Genomic DNA, 21,854 nt, shown 5'->3' with positions numbered 1-21,854 from the left:
TATATATATATATATATACACACACAGTGGTGCCTTGCTTGTAATTCAAATCACTCTTAAACCAAAGCAAAGTTTCCCATAAGAAATCATTAAAAGAAAATTGGTTCCCCACCCCAAAAATAATTATTTTTCATTCTGAATAACATGTAAAACAAATTAAACAAACAGCAGAATATGTCATATTATAAGTTACTGTACAGTTTAGCAATTAGCATGTGGAGTATAATGTATAGTAAGAGCATAAATCTTAAAAAAACGGCAGCAGTTTGTAGATACAGGATGGAGCTGCAGATCCCCATAATGCAGTAGCGTAGTACAACAGGCTAGAATAGAGAAGCAGGCCTGCTATCAGAGGTCTGTATGGTAACATGACAGGAATGGGGAAGGGGGTGTGTTCAGCATGGACCAATCAGAAAGTGAGAATCACAGCTGTGCAGGAGGACAGTGAAAGAAACTTCTATACAGCAGTGTGAATAATTGACTAAGTGCAGGCACATTATAACAGCAGTGTGTATAGCTGAGTGTGAGTGCAGGCACATTATAGCAGGAATGGAGAGGATGGGAAGCCAGGGCTGACAGAGACTGTAGGGAGCATGAAGGAATGGGCATATGTGAGCACATACATGCAGCACTCTTTGTCCGGGGAGAGAGGGGTTACAGCTATGAAGAGATTACCTCCACAGTCCTGTCCCCTGATGCAAGCCCCAGCCTGAAGTGGATTGGCTATGATTTGGAAGGTTAGGGAGACTTCCTGGGTCAGAGTACAGAGCTGTAGACCACGCTATGAAGACCATGCCCCTCCCCCACAGTACAGGGAGCTATTAAACCAAAGCAATGCTCTTAAACCAAGTTACAATTTTGAAAAACTGTGAGCTCTTAAACCAAAACGCTCTCAATCCAAGTTACACTTAAACCAAGGTACCACTGTACGTATATATCCTATACTTTTTGCATATGCATTTTTGTCCTCTATGTGCTTTAAAACTGAGGGTTCTTCTAAATATCATCAATATCATATGCCACTTGTGCATATCTAATATACACCACAGAGATGCATCTGTGGTGTATATTACTTTTTTTTTAGACCTCATAATAAGCTGATACTCCCCGTTCTGTAGAAATCACTTCTCAACAGTCTTATCTTTAATGTCACAGGCAGGATTTAACACCAAAACACAGATCCCTAGAGATAAGCAAATTTTTGAAAAGTTCTATTTGTCTGGTTTGAAACTTTTGAGTCAAAGATTTGGTTTTACCTGAACTGGTTCTAAACAAATCGGTAAAGAAAAAGACCTAATACTCATGTTTAACATTGTCTTACATTCCAAAAGTTATGCAGCACACATTTTCAAATAGTCAAAGAGTACTTTGAGACCCATTTTAAGAAAAATTCTATATAGGCCTATAGCTGTATCTATGTTCTCCTGGATTCGGTAGGGCTGCAACCAACTTCTTCAGCCACCAGTATTCAAGCTCTGAACTATCGGTCTCGAGCATGCTTGAGTTGCGCTCATCTGGTCCGCTGGTAAGTGCCCCAAAATTTGCCCTTTTCAGGGAGTAGCAACTGCTGAATCTGTTGCCCTAGTAATGAGACGATGAGATGAGTCTCGGCTTCCTGCCTGCTGGTATAAAGTAGTCACAGAGCGGTTGGGCAGCACTGTAGGCCTACTGCACAGAATTCTCCTTATCTCTCCCTGCCTGTTAAATTCCATCCACTCCACACTAATAGCATAGTGCTGCCACTCTTTTTGGAAGCTGCTACATATGGATATATATGATATTCTATCTTATATATAGCCTGTGACTAGAGATGATCGAACAGCGGAAAGTCTTAGGTTCTATAGAATTCAAACCTTGTCAAACCTTCCGCATTTGATTCCGGATGCCTTCCCGGTCCGTGGGGAAGGAGGAGACAGCCCGGGTATCGCCTCAAATTCTGGGATACAGCCTATTACCTAGGCTGAATCCTGGAATTCCAGGCAGTACCCTGTCTCCTCCTGTCATTAACTCCAAGTCACAGGCAGTTCCAGTTTCTAAATAATTTAATTTCCCAATGTTTTGTATAATAAATGTGCTGGGCACACATGGCTGATATGGGAGCACCACTGGGCTTGTATTGCTGTGAAAGTAAAACATGATGATCGGCACTTCGAAGCATCTTGATCCTTGTGTAACAGCATCTGTGGAAAGGTGGCACTTTACTGATGACTGGCAATGTGACACCAGGCATTAGCTATCAGAGCCTATGAATATATTCATGACAACAGAAATAAGAAAAGTCTATTGCAGAAGGTTTGGGGGTCTAGAGCCTGCAAGTGGTCAGGTAGGAATTGGAGGAGTTTAAGGTTGAAATTATTGTTCAGAAGAGAATGGGATAGCTAGGTTTTTCTTGAGTGTAATATTAAGGTGGCATTTATAAGCAAGGAAAAATGCTATAAAACGTTGCTATAAGATTAAAAAAGTTGCTTGGACATCCTCTAAGTGCCAAAATTCCAAACTTTTGTACATGAGGTGCAGAGGCAGGATTCTCCCTTGGGTCCTAGGGCCTGGAGATTCTTGATGGTAACTATGCTTCATAAGCAATGTTTACAGTCTCTGTCCTGTAAAATGACAATGTGCAATGATTTGTAGTATGATGCGGTGTTCTTTATTCCTGTTCTATGTCAGAACCAACCATTTATTTTGTATGTGGGCCTTTTGCTCTTAGGAAGATAAGCCACTGCTGGAGAAGTCAAGCAGCGACTTACCTCCTCTCTCCATTCCGAGTACATGTGTACATGGCCATATAGGGGGATCAGGGGAGATAGTTAAATGAGTATTCATCTCCTAGCCATATTAATTTTTGGCTGTGACATCACTGTGCTCGTCTTTCCCATACTTTGACTATTGGCTTTAGTGTTTATTACAGGGGTTATTCAGGGTAAAAAAAGTTGTTATATATTGCTGCACTCTTGGTAATGCCTACCTCTCCGCGCTCCTCTGGTGTCCCCTGCTGTCTGTAGCTCTGCTATTCAAGATTAACTTGCTTCAGGAGTCACAGCCTGCTCAGGCAATTATTGGCCGTGACCCTCTCTCATCTTGGACAGTGATTGGCTGAGCGGGCTGTCATTCCTGAGACAAGTTCATCTCGGAAGTAGCAGAGCTGCAGTCAGCGGGGGACAACGGTGACGCCACATCAGCAAACCAGGGAAGCATGGAGAGGTAAGCATAACATGTTTATTATGTTTACCAACAAGGCAGCAATATAACCCATTTAATTATTCTTAATTTGTGACATCACAAGGAAATAATTCATGTAATGACTATACTATGTGACCCTAAATATTATACTAAATGCAAAAATTGGCCAGCACTCCAACACCTCAGTTCACACTATGCAGTTTGCACGTGGCTAAAATTCAGACAAAAACAGGAAAGTGCAACAGCAACCTACAAATGCCACAAGTTATCACACATACTCCCCCAGCATACACACGATAGAAACCTGTTAAAAAAAAGGTAAGAAATAAGGTTCTTAGTAAACTATTTGACCAGACAGAATGTGCCAAGGTGCCCTCAGAGAGATGGATTTTGCAGAGTTTTGCATTTCGTTATATGGGGGAGGTGGCTCCCTCCTGTTGGCTTGCACTCCGCCCATCTCCTGTGACTGTTTTAAACAGAGATTAGTTGGATTCTTAATACCCAGTTTGTAGGCTTAGGCTGGGTCCACACTACATTTTTGCAATCCGTTTTGATCGGGTTTTTCATTGACTGCAATTATAAACAAAGGAACAAAACATAGCTGGCCTTACTTTTGTGTATGTTAAAAAAAACGGATGCACACAAATGCATCCTTTTTTTTTTTTTTTTTGCAAAAACGGATGAACAAACGGATTGCAGAAACGTAGTGTGAACGCAGCCTTAATGTGAGCCCAAGAGCCCTAGAATAGGGCTCAGCATGGTGAGTTGGCACATTCTGTTTGATCAAATAGTTTGACAAGAACCTACATTTTTTGAAATGTCAAAAGAACAGGTTTTTATTGTGTGTATGCTGGAGGGAGTATGTGCGGTAAGTCCTGGCACTTGCAGGATGCTGTTGCACTTTCCTGTTTATAAATTAATATTATACTATCATGCATTGAATGTGTTATCCATGTATGTGATGTCACTTTATTTCATGTATTGTCATTACTTCGTTTGTTATTACATGTTTTGTGACATCAGTAACATTACGTTGTTTGTTATCGATGAAGTGTGACATCGCTGTGCTTATTATCCATGTATTCTGACAGCACTGTGTATGTTATGGCAGGAAAGATGCAAATAGAAGCATATTGCTATGATATACTATCCTGTAAAAACTGGTCAAGTCCAACCCTCACAGCTATAATAAAAGGGCCACTGTGGCCCACTCTTTGTCCTCCTGATCAGAGAAGTCTTTAGTGTCAGATTCCCACCAAACAAAGGATGAGATGATGAAACCCTTTCACACATTACAATTAAAGCAAATAGTGAACTAGACCTTGCATAGAAAAAAAACCCCTTTGATTAATGCAGTTCTAATAATGTGTGGTACTAAAAAGTTGCCTGCACATTCCTGTACTGTCCACTAGATGTCACTAAAGCTTTTCTTAGATTTACATATTGTAAAAGACTAAGTAAAAAATCCATTATTTAGCTATATACACTCGTGTCCCATGTGTATATCACCTGATCCACATGAGAGATATTCACTAAACTGTTTCTTTTATACTTAGCTTACTTTAATAGTTTTATATTTATCTGATAAGTCTCCGCAGTGTTTCCTTAGTAATATGCAGATTGATTCTTTATTCAGCTGATAGTGAAAATGGTTCCATTATCTACCCTGGTGTTATACGAGTCTCCTCCATTCTGCACAGGGTTCACCACATCTGTTGTAATGAGATGGACACAGTCAGTTGAGTGCCCCTGTGCTAGAACAACATGTGGGCCTCCCTCCGCCAGCATTCCTGCAACTTACCTCATCTTGTATATAAAATGGATATTGGCTGTTAAAACATTTACTGCCTTTGTCTCTTGGCAAAATAAGCAGCTAGTCTTAATTTAACCCACCGTGGAGCTGTAGGAGAAATGATACATTACATAATACCCATGCAGGTCAATGGATGGACACAACGGGCCCACCTGACCTAAGCATCTGAGGTTTGTAATATGCTGGAGGCCTGATACTGAGGTCTGTAATATGCTGGAGGCCTGATACTGAGGTCTGTAATATGCTGGGGGCCTGATACTGAGGTCTGTAATATGCTGGAGGCCTGATACTGAGGTCTGTAATATGCTGGAGGCCTGATACTGAGGTCTGTAATATGCTGGAGGCCTGATACTGAGGTCTGTAATATGCTGGGGGCCTGATAGGAGATTTGTAATTTTCTTTGGTGCCTGATAGGAGGTCTGTAATTTGCTGGAGGCCTGATAGGGGGGTCCATAATGTTCTGGGGGCCTGATACTTAGGTCTGTAATATGCTGGGGGCCTGATAGGAGGTCTGTAATATGCTGGAGGCCTGATAGGGGGGTCTATAATGTACTGGGGCCTGATACTTAGGTCTGTAATATGCTGAAGGCCTGATAGGAGGTCTGTAATATGCTGGGGGCCTGATAGGGGGGTCCATAATGTACTGGGGCCTGATAGTTAGGTCTGTAATATGCTGAAGGCCTGATAGGAGGTCTGTAATATGCTGGGGCCTGATATTGAGGTGCGTAACATGTTGGGGGCCTGATACTGAGGTCTGTAATATGCTGGGGGCCTGATAGGAGGTCTGTAATATGCTGGGGGCCTGATAGTAGGTCTGTAATATGCTGGAGGCCTCATAGGGGGGTCCATAATGTGCTGGAGGCCTGATAGTAGGTCTGTAATATGCTGGGGGCCTGATAGGAGGTCTGTAATATGCTGGGGGCCTGATAGGAGGTCTGTAATATGCTGGGGGCCTGATAGGAGGTCTTTAATATGCTGGAGGCCAGATAGGAGGTCTGTAATATGCTGGAGGCCTGATAGGGGGGTCCATAATTTATTGGGGCCTGATACTTAGGTCTGTAATATGCTGGGGGCCTGATAGGAGGTCTGTAATATGCTGGGGCCTGATATTGAGGCGCGTAACATATTGGGGGTCTGATACTGAGGCCTGTAATATGCTGGAGGCCTGATACTGAGGTCTGTAATATGCTGGGGGCCTGGTAGGAGGTCTGTAATATGCTGGGGGCCTGATAGGAGGTCTGTAATATGCTGGGGGCCTGATAGGAGGTCTGTAATATGCTGGGGGCCTGATAGGAGGTCTGTAATATGCTGGGGGCCTGATAGGAGGTCTGTAATATGCTGGGGGCCTGATACTGAGGTCTGTAATAAGCTGGAGGCCTGATAGGAGGTCTTTAATATGCTGGGGGCCTGATAGGAGGTCTGTAATATGCTGGGGGCCTGATAGGAGGTCTGTAATATGCTGGGGGCCTGATAGGAGGTCTGTAATATGCTGGAGGCCTGATAGGGGGGTCCATAATGTACTGGGGCCTGATGGTATCAGCCAGTTGTTACCAAAAGAGAAAGGGTACAATAGAGTTATAATAGGGTATAAAACAGACAGGTCAGGCGAGGTAGCAGAATCCCTGTGATTGTTATGTATTCTGTCAGTGCCTTATCAGTACCCTTTTCTCCTGTATAGTTTGTAGCGTGATAACATTCTTCTGGGTGACTGTGTAGACCTGGAATCTGACTGCTATATGGTCACCGTATGGTGGTGTTATTGGATTTATTAGTACTGTCCGTGACTGAAGAATCAAGTGTGTGTCTCAGTCTGTCCCAGGCCATGTGATCAGTTGTTTCTATGTACTAAGGCAATGTAATAAAGTATAATCTGCCACAAAGTGCACTGCATGCAAGTCATTTTTTTGCAATGTTGTATGTGGACTGGAGGGCTTTGTGCGCCAGCAATTTGTGCTAAAATCAGGTGCAATGTGACAAGCTAAGTAACAAGAGGCGGTTTAGAAGGAACTGCCAGTAAAGCCACACTATTATCAATATCTATCACTTATATATACCGTAGCTTTTTACACATGGTAACTCTATGGTTAGCACTGTTATCCTGCAGCGCTGGAGTCCGGGGCTGAACTATGGCCATGGGCAATATCTACAGAGTATGCTCTCATAGGTTTTTATTGTGTTACATCCATAGACACAACAGGTTAATGGGCTCTCGCCTTTGCTTCTCACGACCTGTGAGTTGTAATGACCTCAGTATATCTTGAGGAATGTAATAAGCTCGGTGCTGCACACAGCATGATCTGCTCCTGTCTCTCAGGCCTGCAGCTGCTGCGCCTGTCCTGACCTTGTCATTACTCTCAATGCTTCCATCTCAGACCAGGAATTTAAGCAATCTCCAGAGGTAACCAATAATAAGCAAATCACATCAGATTACATCACGTCATACAGTAATTCCTCAGTAATCACAGTCAGAGTGATACCCGCTGCACTGCTCTCCTCCCTGACACTGTTCATGGTTCATCAATACTAGATGAAAGTTGTATTTCCTTATACCTGTGGCAGCAGCCACTAATCCTCCAGATTTATGCTGCGTATACACGGAGCGATTATCGTTCGAATTTTCGCAATAATGATCGCATTTGAGCGATAATCGTTCCATGTAAACACAGCAAGCGATCAAGCAACGAGCAATAAATCGTTCATTTTGATATTTCAGCATGTTCTCAAATGGTCGTTCGTTGTTCGCTAAAAATTTGCAGATCACTTTGTGTAAACAGTCTTTCAAAGATTCACCCTATGTGAAAGGTGGGCTTAAGCGATCTTAAAAACGATCGCAATAATGATTTTTCTTACGAATTTTCTAACGATTTTTCTAACAATTTATTTGTCTAAACGCTGATTGTTGCTTCAAAATTGTTAAACAATCGATTGGGCAAATTATCGATCCGTGTAAACGCAGCATTACTAAAAGGCGTGCACATCTTAATAAATCCAGTAGGTGCATGGGGGCAGGGTTTTATTGAAGAGCAATGTATGAGTATGGCGGTCTTGATAAATCCTCCCCGCGCCAATGTACAGGTCGCTGTGTTCACTGTGTATGTGGGTGCCATAACAGAATTTTGTGGCAACAAATCTGTTACACACATCCTCCCCACCTTGCTGTGCCCCCCCCCTCCGCCACCATTTAGGCAAGTGAGGCTTATGGCTGGCACATGGAAAAAGCTTAATTCTTAGGGTTACCTCTGCCCCTTTTCCTTGGCGTACACCAGGGGTGCAGATTAATAAATCTGCCCCTTTGTGTTAGTCCTACTATACACCATACAACATATGAGGGAATTCAATAGGAAAGTATGTGATCTTTGTAAATAAACTTACATTTCTCCAATTCCTATTTGATTATATTATGCTCAGCTTTTTATATTAGTGTTGACGTGATATTTATATGAACCAGTGCAGCTTATTCCATGATCAGTAGGTGCACGGCTCATGGTCCATCCCCCTACTCTACTCCACTCAGTTATGCACAGATATGGTGCCAAGTGTGAATACTTCTATGGTGAATCACAGGGCCTTCTGCTGTAAATAGGGGAGGAACTCTAAGGAACTTGTGAGACATGACTTTGGCTATGATCAGGTCATATCTAGTCTTTACTACATTTTTAAGCCTTTACATTTACATTCTTTGATTTTTTTTTTGTTAAAATATGTTCATGACATTGTCTAGCAAAGGATGCAACAGAACGCAGGTGACTGTGTCAGAGTATGTGACCTGCATGTCATACATCAGAGCTGAAGGAGTTATCTGGTTAGTAGTGTTGAGTAAGCATGCTCGGTTAGGCATGGTGCTCTATCCAGCTCGATGCTTGACCAAGCACCTTGTACAAAAGACTTGTTGAAAGGCTGCTGAGGAGCTCAAAGGGAATCTGTCACCAGGTGCATACTGCCTTAATGAGGGCAGCATAAACTAGTGAAAGAAATGCTGAACAGATCGGTGTATTACTTACATCATTTTGTTCAGTCGTTCTCCTAATATGCAGGAGAATAGGATTCTTGCCACACCCCTCCCCCCAGCTGCTGATTGACTGCCTACACATAGCATGGATAGATAGCTGGCAACAGGCAGCTGGTGGGCGGAGTTTTCTGCATCTCATGAATATCCAGGACTACTGAGCTCACACACACATAATGGAGCCGACTAATTATTATCCATGTTATTCAGGAGGATATCTCTGAATCAGCTGCACAGAACAATGTAAGTGATACATCATTCTGTTCAGCTTCTCTGTCACTAGTTTATGCTACCCCAAGATAGGACAGTATAATCCTACTGAAAGAGTCTCTTTAACTTAAAAGTAGAGATGAGCGAACCTCGAGCATGCTCGAATTCATACGAACCCGAGCGTTCTGCATTTGATTAGCTGGGGCTGCTGACATTGGATAAAGGTTGTCTGGAAAATATGGATACAGCCAATGACTATATCCATGTTTTCCACATAGCCTTAGGGCTTTATCCAAGTTTAGCAGCCACCGATAATCAAATGCCGAACGATCGGGTTCAGATGGACTTGAGCATGCTCGAGGTTCGCTCATCTCTACTTTAAAGAGAAGTTCGATAGGGAAACAAAAACTCAGTTTGGACAGGGGGTTGGAAGAACATAATAAAGAACTCATATTTACCATTTCCTTTACCCATGCTGTGCTGCGTCTCACTCCAGGGCACCCGTCAGTATTCTTCAGCTCTCAGCTCTTCAATGTCACCAGCCGGTTGATGGATGCCCCACTCAGCCAGCCATTGACTGGGACAGGAAACCCCTGAAATCACGCATTGGCTCATGGGGCATCCATCAGCTGGATCAGGCATTTTCTTGTGTCGTGAGTCTTGATGTCATCTGACATGACGATTTGCGGGCACAGGGACAGGTAAGTAGTTGGTGCTTCTTTGATGTCTTCAACATGTTTGTCATTATTGCTATATGTCAAGATTAGCACAATACAGATGCATTTTTGCATCTGTATTACTGGTGCAAGTCCCAGTCCAACTGCAGGACCAATGACTCGAACTGAAGACGAACTGGGAACGATAAAGCTTTCAGTTTGGATATTGGATCTGTCATCAGGCCATTACTTGTGCTTGCAATACAGATGTGTAAATGTGTCTATATAGCGCCATCTGTTACTGGCCTTAAAGGGAATCAATCATCAATGTTACACATACAAAATCTTTAGTGCTGATGGCTGTGGTGCACCTGAATACAATGGTGCTTTTCTTAGTCAAATCCAATGTGCCGTTTCCAAAAAATGCTCCAAGAATCTCATATGTAAATAAGCTCTGGGTACATCCGGGGCGGCCCGAGCCCACTGCACACACCTCCTCATAAATAGTTCTGATAGGTTCTGCTGCCTACGAAGGTCCTGGTCTTTATATGATCACTTTGACAAAGTCATATTGATACTCTATAGCTAAAATTAGATGTGAGTATCATACAAAATCTCTTCTTGTTCTCTTCTCATAAAATTACTTTGTTAGAGGGATCAATGTTTCCATATATTGTGCTGGACAACAGAGGGAGGAATTCTTTTGGAGCTGAGGTCACACATATTTTTCATGTAAAGCTTTAATTATATCCAGACAGAATAAAGATCAGCACAAAAACAGGTGCATCGGCTTCTGCAAGACATGCTGAGGTAAAGAGATCTACCATCTGCAAGTACTTCATTAGTTAATAATAACATAACTGTATGTAGTGCTGAGCTACAGAGAATTGTGCTGTGCAGCTACATTAACAATGGATCAGGTGTTGAACATCAAGCATCTACTAAACTCAGACAACAATAAAAAATATCAATTTCCACATTTGTGGTAAATTGTTTTGATGCCGAAACACCTGGCTAATATTTAAGAAAACTGAATGTATTCATAGAAAAGTGTTCTCTGTAACATCTCGTGCACCTGCCTCTGTTGCTATATAACATGGTTCTCCAAACTGCGGCCCTCCAGCTGTTGTAAAACTACATTTCCCATCATGCCTGGACAGCCAAATCCAAAGCTTTAGCTTTCCAGGCATGATGGGAGTTGTAGTTTCACAACAGCTGGAGGGCCGCAGTTTGGAGACCCATGTTATATAACAAGGTGCCCAGAGACCCTTACCGGGTATCTAGATCAGAATTTCCATATTAAAAGACAGGGTTTTATCTCCAATTTGTTCATCTCCGCTTTCTACAGTGTGACAAGGAACGGCATATTGTTTAGCGGATGAGGTTCATGATCTCCTTCCATTATTAAATCTTCTCCAAACCCTGATAAGATGTTTCTAGTTCTCACAGCGCCAAAAGGGTTATCAACAATTGGAGAGCTTTTTGTACTGAAGATCTATTCCTGGAGGCCCCATAGGTTTTAGCACAGATGCAGCATTGCTTACAAATGATAATCACACATTTTAATATTCAGTGATGCCATCTTGTGCTCCAGAAAACCCGTTACAACTTGGCACCAATAAATATTTACTTCAAGTCATAGTAAATGGGGATTATTACAGCACCCGATTTTTCTACATTCTGAAAGTACAGAAACATATATGAGGTATTGTGTGTCTCCCAGATCTAACAGCTATCTAACAGTTTCAGCAGTTTGGACCCTGAATTGTAGCTGACAGATTCTAATAAAACCATAGTTCACCATAAGTTGTGTCTGGTATTGTAGCTCAGCCCCACAGAAGTAAATGGGGCTAGGATGTAATACTACACACAACCTATGGACTGGTGGGGCACTGTTTGTGAAAGACTCGGAAGAAATGAATAAAAACTGTCTAGTTATAGTGGGCACAACCTTTAATTGAAACCGATCCCTGTATGCGAGAATCCCAGGACAGGTCATAGGAGCCCACCAAAGAATCTCTGGTCCTCCAACGCTCTGTGGCGCCTCCTGGCAGAGCTACATAGATGTAGTGAAGAGCTGCAGTCGTCTAGAGATCGGGGCAAGAGGCTTAAAAGCTTAAGCTTGTGCCCCAGATGCCTAGTGCTAGTGGTGCCCCTGAGCAAAAGCATGGGACACACCTAGTTTCAATGAGAAAGTTGCGGTCAACATTTAGGCTGTGTTCACACGCAGTAAAATAATAGCAAGATATGGCCATAATTTTGAGTAAAAATGTAAAAAAAATTGCAAGCAAATAATAATTGTTTTTTGCAAAAGCAGGTAGTAAATAAAGAGTATGTTCATTATTTGGAGTATCATAATCTATTACAGCTGTTATTGTATATGACGTGTTCACTGCCGTCCACTTTCCCATTGACTTGAATGGGGCACATTATTATATTGAAGATGCTGCCTTATTTTTCCCATAAAATACAACTGTATTTTGGTATTATTTTACTGTGTGTGAGTAGCCTTAGAATTGATGTGTCTTCATGTCTTTTTCCCATTGAAGACTTTGAAAATCAGCACCTAAAAATAAGTGTGAAAATGTCTCAACCCTTTGGAGGACATTTACCGTATGAAGAAAAAGGGAGACAGGGCTTAAAAGAAAAAAAGGTGACGGGACTTTACTTAAGACCTTTTACGCCATTCTTAAATAAAGCCCCGTCCACTTTTTCTTGGCCAGTTTACTAAGAAGCGCTGGCCAACAAATCTACACCTGTTAAATCAGGGGCCAGAGGAGACCACGCCTCCTCCCCACCTTGCTGCTCCCCCCCAGCCACCCATTAGGCAAGCAGGGGATCCGGTAGGCATACTCCAGGGAGAGAGGACGAACCTGCGCCTTCTCCCTGGCATACGCCCCGGCCACAGCTTTTATACATCTCCCCCTTTGTTTTTGCATCTAAAAAATTTCAGCTTCCATGTGGAATTCAGTGAATAAGGATTTTCTTGGCAAAAACATCTAAAACTTTACACTTACAAAAACGCTGTGTGAAGATACCTTTAAAATCTAACGAAATAAAAAAATGCCACAAAAATGCTGGCAACAAAACGCTATAAAAATTGCAAAAAAAAAAAATGCCCATCTGATTGTGCCCAAATACAAAGAAAGAAAAAGTGAGACCTCACTGAACGGGTGAGAGATACATAGCCCTAGGGCAGGATGGACAAACATGTCAATTAAGTTGTGAATTTGTTACGGACTTTTCGCTGCAGATTTCACTCCTTTCAGTGTAAGCGGGATGTAATCTGCAGTAATTCGCAGCAAAATCCATATGTTCCACATGTTGCTCCATGTTTGTAGCTTTACCTTATAGGTTTAAAAACAATTATTTGTTGAAATTCTGTTGTCAACATAAATAATGTATTATTATAGGGGATACAATACAATGTGTGGTTAAAATAATAAGAAGAAAGGAGAAAAAGTTTTCTTTGACCTTTTAAAAAATACTTCAGGAAAAGATCTACCCTAAGGGCACAGCTCATATTTCTCTATGAACTAAAGCCAGAATGATAAAGGAATATATCCGAGACCCAGTGAGACTAAGACAGCTCAGAGCGTGATCTAATAGCATGTCTGCATACTCATTATATTCATAGTCTCTACCGGGAGAGGGTCCAGCAAAGACAGATGGAGGTAAGCAGATATGCTGGCAGTCTTTTTCAGGCTTGGCTACAATATATCTGCTGTAAAAATGTATTGTGTCACATATTGTAGAGGTGCTACGTAACGTTGTATACAAGCCTCCCTAAAGGCTACATATGTGGGAGGGAAAGACCCAGACAAGTAGCATGATCTTCTGGCTTTTTCACCACCACCAGTGTTCATCATCAGGTTTCTGCTGTCCTATCTAAGGGTAGCATAAACTAGTGGCAGAGAAGCTGAACAGTATGCTGTATCACTTACATTGTTCTGTACAGCTGATCCAGAGATCTCCTCCTGAATAACATGGACAATAAGTAGTCCTCTCCATTATGTGCATGAGCCCAGTTGTCCTCAATATTTATGAGAAACAGAAAACTCCGCCCACCAGCTGCTGATTGGCAGTTATCTATCCATGCTGTGTATAGACAGTCAATTGTCAATCAGCAGCTGGAAGGCAGGGGGAGGGGTGTGGCAAGAATCCTTTTCTCCTGCATATTAGGAGAATTGCTTAACAAAATGATCTGTTGATCTGATCCGTTCAGCATTTATATCACTAGTTCTTGCTGCCCTCCATTAAGGCGGCATAAACCTAGTGACAGATTTCTTTTAATGATAAAGATTAAATAATCAAACAACTTCCCTTCATTTTATAGATCATGCAATTCTTAACATATTTATAATTCACTTTAAATGGAACCCTGGCAAAAAAAATAAAAATCCGAAATTTGAAATTTACTTCTTACTGCTTTATGTCCTGCAGGAAGTGGTATATTCTTTCTAGTAGGGATGGTCCGAACCCGCCGAGGTTCGGGTTCGTACGAACCTGGGCTCTCGTCAATGATTCCCGCTGTCTTAAACCTCCATGGAGAGGGTGGATACAGCGGGAGGACCACCTGGAAAACCGGGATACAGCCATAGCCATAGTCCCAGTTTTCCAGGCGGTCCTCCCGCTTTAGGTGGAAGACAGCGGGAATCATTGCCGAGACGATCGTATGAACCCGAACCTCGGCAAGTTCCAGCCATCCCTACTTTCTAGTGTGACACATTGTTCTCTGCTGCCACCTCTGTCCATGACAGGAACTGTCCAGAGCAGTAGCAAATCCCCATTCTCTGGACAGTAAACTTCTCCTGCTCTGGACAGTTCCTGTCATGGACAGAGTTTGCAGCAGAGAGCACTGTGTCAGACTGGAAAGAATACACCACTTCCTGCAGGACAGCTAAGCTGCTCATCACAGAGAAGCCCTGGTGAGAAACCCTGGAGAAAACCTTTTGCTCTGATTCACATGCCTCTTTGAAGAGGAATACAGCATTGAAAACGGTGAGTGCCCTTGTACATATCTCTTTCTTGATTGATGTCACAAAGTATTAGCAATCTACTAGAGTTAGCACCCTGTATCACTATACAATATATGCTGACCCCTGGTATATATCCCCTAGTGTTCAGTAGTGGCAATTAGAGATGAGCGAATACTAGCGATCGAGTAGGTATTCGATCGAATATTGCGGTATTCGAAAGATTCGAATTCAATTGAGTAGTTTGACGAATACGCGGGAAACATTCAAAAGCCCTCCCATCGCACTTGGCGCTTTTTAAAAATCCAATCATCATGCAGGGAGGCTGTGAGGGACCCTGGGAGTACGCACGCAGCGCGAAAACTGCATCTACCCTCATTGGATGGCTGAATCACATGACCTCGAATCTTAAATACTTGGCTCCCGCCTCTCGACCGCAGATGCGCTTTCAAACTAGTCAGGGAAAGATCTTGCAGCAGGGAGAAATAGGTTTTAGTAGCGTTTTGGTTAGGCAGGCTTACTACAGAACCCAAAAGTCCTTTACAGGGCTAAGATCCAGCAAAAAAGTCATCTCTGAATCCAAAGCACTCAGTGCTAAGAAATAGATGATATAACAGCAGCAGCATCAGCAGGTGTATTCATTCCAGTACCCTGTGTGTACAAGTGACTTATAGTGTCCCTGGTTTAGCCCACTAAGGGCACGTAAACGTTAGACATATTGTGCCAGTAGCCCAGTAAAAGGCATGTGATACATATTGTTCTAGTAGCCCAGTAAAAGGCACGTGATACCTATTGTTCCAGTAGCCCACAAAAAGGCACTTCATACATAATGTTCCAGTAACGTTCGTACAGCATGATGCGTGAAATGCGCGAATAACCTGACGCTCTACAGATGCACATTGGAATCATGTATGTAACGCTGCGCAAGAAATACAAACGAAATGTGTGAACATTTCAGTAAAACGTTCACAAATATTTTTCCTTCGCAACTGCGGAGAGTGGCATTATACTGTGATTTTGGGGTGTTGGGTGCACCCAGGCATGCTTCCCCTAATGTCCCAGTATCATTCCAGAGGTGTTTGCATCGTTTAAGGAGGTTTCATGGGGGACTTAGTGACCTCCAAGTGATCGAATTTTGATTTCCAAGTGCCGAGAATTTTTTTCCTATAATGGGATTGAATATTCGTTCGAATAGTCGAATCTCTGTGCCTATTCAATTCGAATTCTCGAAAGTCGAATATTTCACTACTCGCTCATCTCTAGTGCCAATGCCTGTTTCTTTCTATGAACTTTCCCTGGTAAATGATGGCACGTTCCTATAGTGAGAACATCTCCTTTCGAGGGAAACCTTTTGTTTTAAAATCCATAAGTCAAAAACGTGCTCAGAGCCTCCCACATCAGTGTCCACATCTATGTGAATGCACCACTATAATGTGGATTTTTCTCTGTTAGGGTATGTGCACACTACGGAATCCCGATGGAAAATCCGTTGCGGATTCCACAGCTCACACTCTTGCGGACTCTGGCGGCTGCGCGCCTCTCTGCCCGTGTCATAGACTCCATTCTATGCACGAGTGGATTCTGCCGTCTGTCCAAAGAATTCTTTGGACGGACTGCGGAATCTGCCCCTGCATAGAATGGAGTCTATAGCACAGGCGGCTGCCAGAGTCCCTGAGCAGGTGCAAGCTGCGGAATACGCTACAGGTTTTCTGCCGAGATTCCGTAGTGTGCACATACCCTAAGATGGAAGAGCAGCAAACACAGCTTTGTATTAAACCAACTTTATACCAACTGAATTCATATAATGGGGTAATTTTAAAGGGGTGGGCATCTGTAACAGGCCTACCCACATACTCTGGGCCATTCTGAACTTCCTGGTTTGTTTTGATTATGACGGCCTCAAATAATAAACAGGAACATTATTTGCTGTCGCCTTTTGCCATTAAATGATGTTGAATTTTCCTCCTCCTTACTCCTCCTCCTTCTTCCTTCTTCTTCCTCCTCCTCTTCTTTTTCCTCCTTCTCCTCTTCCTCCCCCTCCCCATTTGCCAGTAGAAGCAGGCAGCTATGTGATTTTCTCCCCATCTTCTTCTATCTATTGCTTGCAGATACTGATTGATCATAACTTTTCCTCAATGGCATGTCAAAGGTTTCTTTTCAAATGACAGTATCAGTTTTTTAATTAAAAAAAAAAATGCTGTTATATGTTCAGGGAAAGCTTACTATCTATTAAACAGGGAAGAAAAGATAAGCAAATAGCTCTCACACCGCTTAGACATGGTGGTGTCCCTTTGAGTCAATGTTCCCCTCCATCTACTGACTGGAGATATACACCAAGCCAGACAATCTTCCCAAAAGGATAGACCCTTCTGCAGACAGCTGTTTTGGGGGTTTTGCCCCTCTTCAGCGCAGAGCAGGGTGTTGGCTGGTTAGTGAACAAGCATTGTTCTGTGTCATATCTGTTATTTGTGTGTTTGTTATGCAGTCTATAATCTGGCTCACCATTCTCTAAGTGTGAGGATTCCATAATTTTTTGCCAGGGCTTATAATCTTGCAGTCTTCAGGATTCATACATCTGCAGCTTAGATTTTGACAGCGTTTCCCTTTTGGGACATCCTTGGATCTTTTGTGTTGCATTTGAGTCATATATCAAAGGGCTGATTGGCAAACCTCTTACCGCTCTTATTTGGCATTTAACTCCCGATTTAAATATGTAACTCCTATTGTTTTTGCCAATGCTTTTTGAAAAGAAATATCTTTATACTTTACTGCTGTTTTCTTTGTACAGAATCCTTGTCCTTGTATCCCTGAGCATAATGCAATAATAAACAGGTTTCATATGTCTTTGTCTATTTTTGGCCATATCCCTGAGTTCTTCTTTGGACATATTTATTCATCAATGTTACATTAGCCAGACATTTTAGGTTTATAGTATGTGTCTGGTACACAAGTTAATATACAAGGGAAATTAATTATCCACAGTTCCCTTAGGCTCTATTCACTTCACATCAGGCCTTTCATTTAACATATTAATTTGTATAGTAAAATGAAAAGTATGGAAGTACTGGATATACAGGTGTAGTACTTGGCCAGCAGTTGAGATAGCTAGTGATGCTAATTCTGTGGTGTACGGCCAGTGATGGTAATTGTCGTGATTCCAGTCCTAGTCCAGCACACAGGTGTGATGTCGGTACCTGTTTTGTATAAGGCCAGCAGTGTTCCCCAAATGGTCGGTAACCTGCCGGGTTGTTGCGGGTCCCTTGGGCTTTTGTCGCGGCAGTCCTGAGTGGCAACTGACCCACCCGGACTGTCGGTACTGCCACCCACACAAGGGGGAAATAACCCAAGGTGTCCGGTTGTGTGTATAGGTGCCCGTGCGGATAGAAGATGACAGAGTCCCGGTAGTATAAAAATAGAACAGCTTTACTGTAAGGCTTTTTAACAGTACACGTTTTCACAATTAGATAAAGCTTTACACACTGGAGTGCTTGACCTTTGTGCTGGAGGAGGTGCTTGAGAGTAGCAAGAAAGAGAGAAGTAGTTGTAGCAATGCTTCTAGAGTAGAATTTAGAGTAGAAGAGAGGAGTTTGCCAGAGGAGCCCCAACCCAATGTAGCTGTGTACTCTGCCGGAATCTGGAAATATCCTCAATAGTGAAGTGTTACTTGTACTTGTGTATAGATTTAGTCTTACCACCTTCTCCCCCTGGTATCGTAGCGCCCATCCCAGTAGAGTAGTACAAGCCCCAGCTTTGGTTATCTGGGTGTAGCTAGGTGTCTGAGGTTTTTTTCCCAATTACCTGCACTGTGCAATAGGATAAGTAGAACTTCTTTACAGTAGCTTTGTTCTATCGAGGCTAGTTCCTCTGTTGTCAGGATACTGCCCTGCTCCTTTTAGACGTGAAATTGTAGTTTTGCAATAGCTAGCGGGCTGAAGGTTCCCTATCCATGCTTTATGTTGTTAATAGATATTTAAAGAGAGGATAGCAAAAAAAGTGGTTGAACGGTTACAAAACAGAAATTACCAATAAATATACTAAAGCTGGATAGAAGGAAGACATCACTCACAGCAGTATTCCTTTGCTTATCATGATTTCTCTATTGATCTGGTTTCATATGTACAGTATAATCACCACCACATATGGCGAGATGTTTCCACCAAACCTCCTAGTATTCTTGTCACATTGCTGAGAGTTATCTCCTATCATTTTCCTTATAACTGCTTTGTGTTCATTAAGTCTTGTTTTCATCTGTCCTCCCCTCTGACCCATGTAAGACACCCATCTGGGCACTTTAGTAAATGGATCACACTGGTAAAAAAAAAAAAAAAAAAACTTTTATGACAATTTTAGTGCCTTCTGAGGATGATGTATGATAATTCCATTACAATGCTGACAGTACACGGAAACATACCCTTGTGTGGTGAAGATCATGCAGCATATGCATTAAATGTTTTATTAATATAATAAATACTATGTAAAGATTCCATGATATAATGTTATACAGGACTAGTCATAAGTAAAGTTAAAGGGGTTATCCAGGTTTAGGAAAAACACAGCTACTTTTACTTTTTACAAAAACGGCATCACCCCTGTCCTGTTGTGTGGGGTATTTCAATTCAGCTCTATTCCTTTCAGGGGAACTGAGCTTCAATCCCACACCCAAAATTAATACCGAACTGCTGTGATAAGTGCCATGCCTCTGTGTAACCAATCCCAGTACAGGAGGGCTATATCAACCCAACCCCGCTGTAGTAAGGCACATGGATAGGAATAAGTGACCACAGTAAAAAAAGGCGTACTGGTTGTTACTAAGGGGTTAAACATAATATATATTATTATATTATTATTATATTATATTGGTGCTGTATGAGTATATGTATTGCCCTGGGCAATCATTCCTGCACACATTACTAAGGGATCATTGGCCCCTCTGCACTGCTGCACTCGAGGACAACTTCCTTGGAGTTGGTGGCGTAGAACCATCTCGCCATACTTTGTGGGAATGATGCTTTTCATATGGAATCCAAGCAATATAAAAATGATGATAAACAAAGGAATATGGCAGTTACATTTTTCTCTTGCCCAGCTTTGATATATTAGTTGGTCATTGCCCCTTTTGTGACTGCTTTCCTTATGGTATAGCCGAGCCGGCTGCACATGCAGTATGGCGTCCACTGGTTCTTCCCATGCCGTTCATATTGTCTGAAAGAATTCTCACCACAGGATTGGTAGATTGGTAAATAATAGCTCAGGACGTCATATTTAACACAGCCATACCAGACCTTAACAACACCACCATACTGTGACTGTATAACACTGCCATTTCAGAGCTTTCCTGTAAAGAACTATCTCATAGTTAGTTCTCATAGTTAGTTATCTCATTAGCCAGACCAGGGTCTCTTTAAGGGGTCACCCATCTGTAGATAGCTGTTTTGGGGTTTCTCACCCATATAGAGCAGGGTGTTTGTTAGATGCCTTATATGCAGCTCCAAAGGGCCCTGATTCTTACTAAAGAGATGCAGTGGTGTATGGAGACTACACGAACCGAGCGACAAGTGTTCTGGCTAATTTGGGTGATAATCGGCCCATGTAAAAGTGGCGGCGATCAGCCAAGGAGCGGGAAAACATCCAACCCTTGGCTGATCTCTTCTTTAAAAATTTATTGTTATCATCCGTACATCTTCCCGTGTAAACAGGAGATGTGAAACCGATAGCAAAAGGGAAACTGACAGCACAAATATGCCTATATCTGTGCTGCCAGTTTCCAGATACCAGATTACCTTTATCTTTACAGTGTCACATGCGTTCCTGCTCCCGACCCACTCTCCTGCTGCTGTACCTCCCCTCCCCACTCATCCAGAGGGATTGACACCCAGAGGAGCTAGGCAGGAGATACTGTAGCTGGAGTGCAGGATGCATCTGCGACACTGTCAGAAAGAAGGCGAACATACCAGATCACAGCAGTGCTGATGGTATGTGTACACTGCTGATGTGATGGTATCTTGAAACTGGCAGTACAAATATATCCATATCTGTGCTGTCAGTTTCCCTTCTCTAAATGGCCACACAAACAATACAGGCATCGTTCATGTGGCCTGGCTGCTCGATAAATTGTGCCATGTAAAGGCGCTGCAAACAGCGAGATCTGCGCTCGTTTGCATCCTAGCACGTCCCCATTTCAGGCCGTGTAAAAGAACCCTTATTTTCAGGCAATAGGAAAAAGTATACAGATTAGCTTCCTTCCTTATATTATTTTAGCCAAAATATGAGCATCTCTTCATGGAAAATCTGAACTGCCCTAAAAGAACTGGTTGAACTTCTTCAACTTGTTATTTTAAATGGATCATCCTGTTATGAGCGTTAATGTTACTTTCTGCTATCTTCCGTGCCTGGTACTTGTATGACTGATGACCCTCTAGGAGATAGACTATATGTTCTGATTTCTCTGACAGCTTGTCTATAGTCCTCTGATAGATTGGACTCAGTCTGATGAGGATCTGAAAAAGTCAGGCCAAAAGTATATATCTTTAACCCTTTGTTAATTAAAATCGTGTCCTCGTTTTTCATCACGGTGACAGATGTTACATTGTTACACTCGTTCCTGACCTTTATGAATAAAGACAGAAGACTATGTCCTGCTTTGTGAATATTGTATAAAATGCCATGGTGATAAAACATAAATTTTAATTTGGACCCAGTCATTATGAACATGAGCTTCACCTTTTCTCTGCTGTATGAACCTTGTGACTTTTTCTCTCACAACTTCCTTTACCTTATTGCCTTTCCATAGTTGTTCATGAAGTGGTGAAACTTCCCGCACATTCAGTGAGGTAAAGGGTGCGCACTCTTCTCACCTTGTTTTCATCTTTAGACTGAGCACCCGGCACTGACCTGCACTGCCTATCTAATAAGGACCGTCTGCGGGCAGAATGGATACACCCCGTTACTCCGAAGAGATACACTGTACTGAACTTGTCATCTATTATGGATTGCGCTCATCTAGTTAAAACCTT

Source organism: Dendropsophus ebraccatus, chromosome 11, assembly GCF_027789765.1.
Source record: "Dendropsophus ebraccatus isolate aDenEbr1 chromosome 11, aDenEbr1.pat, whole genome shotgun sequence".
In the NCBI taxonomy this organism is placed as follows: domain Eukaryota; kingdom Metazoa; phylum Chordata; class Amphibia; order Anura; family Hylidae; genus Dendropsophus; species Dendropsophus ebraccatus.
The sequence above is the reverse complement of the archived record's forward strand: the minus strand, read 5'-3'. Positions refer to the sequence as shown.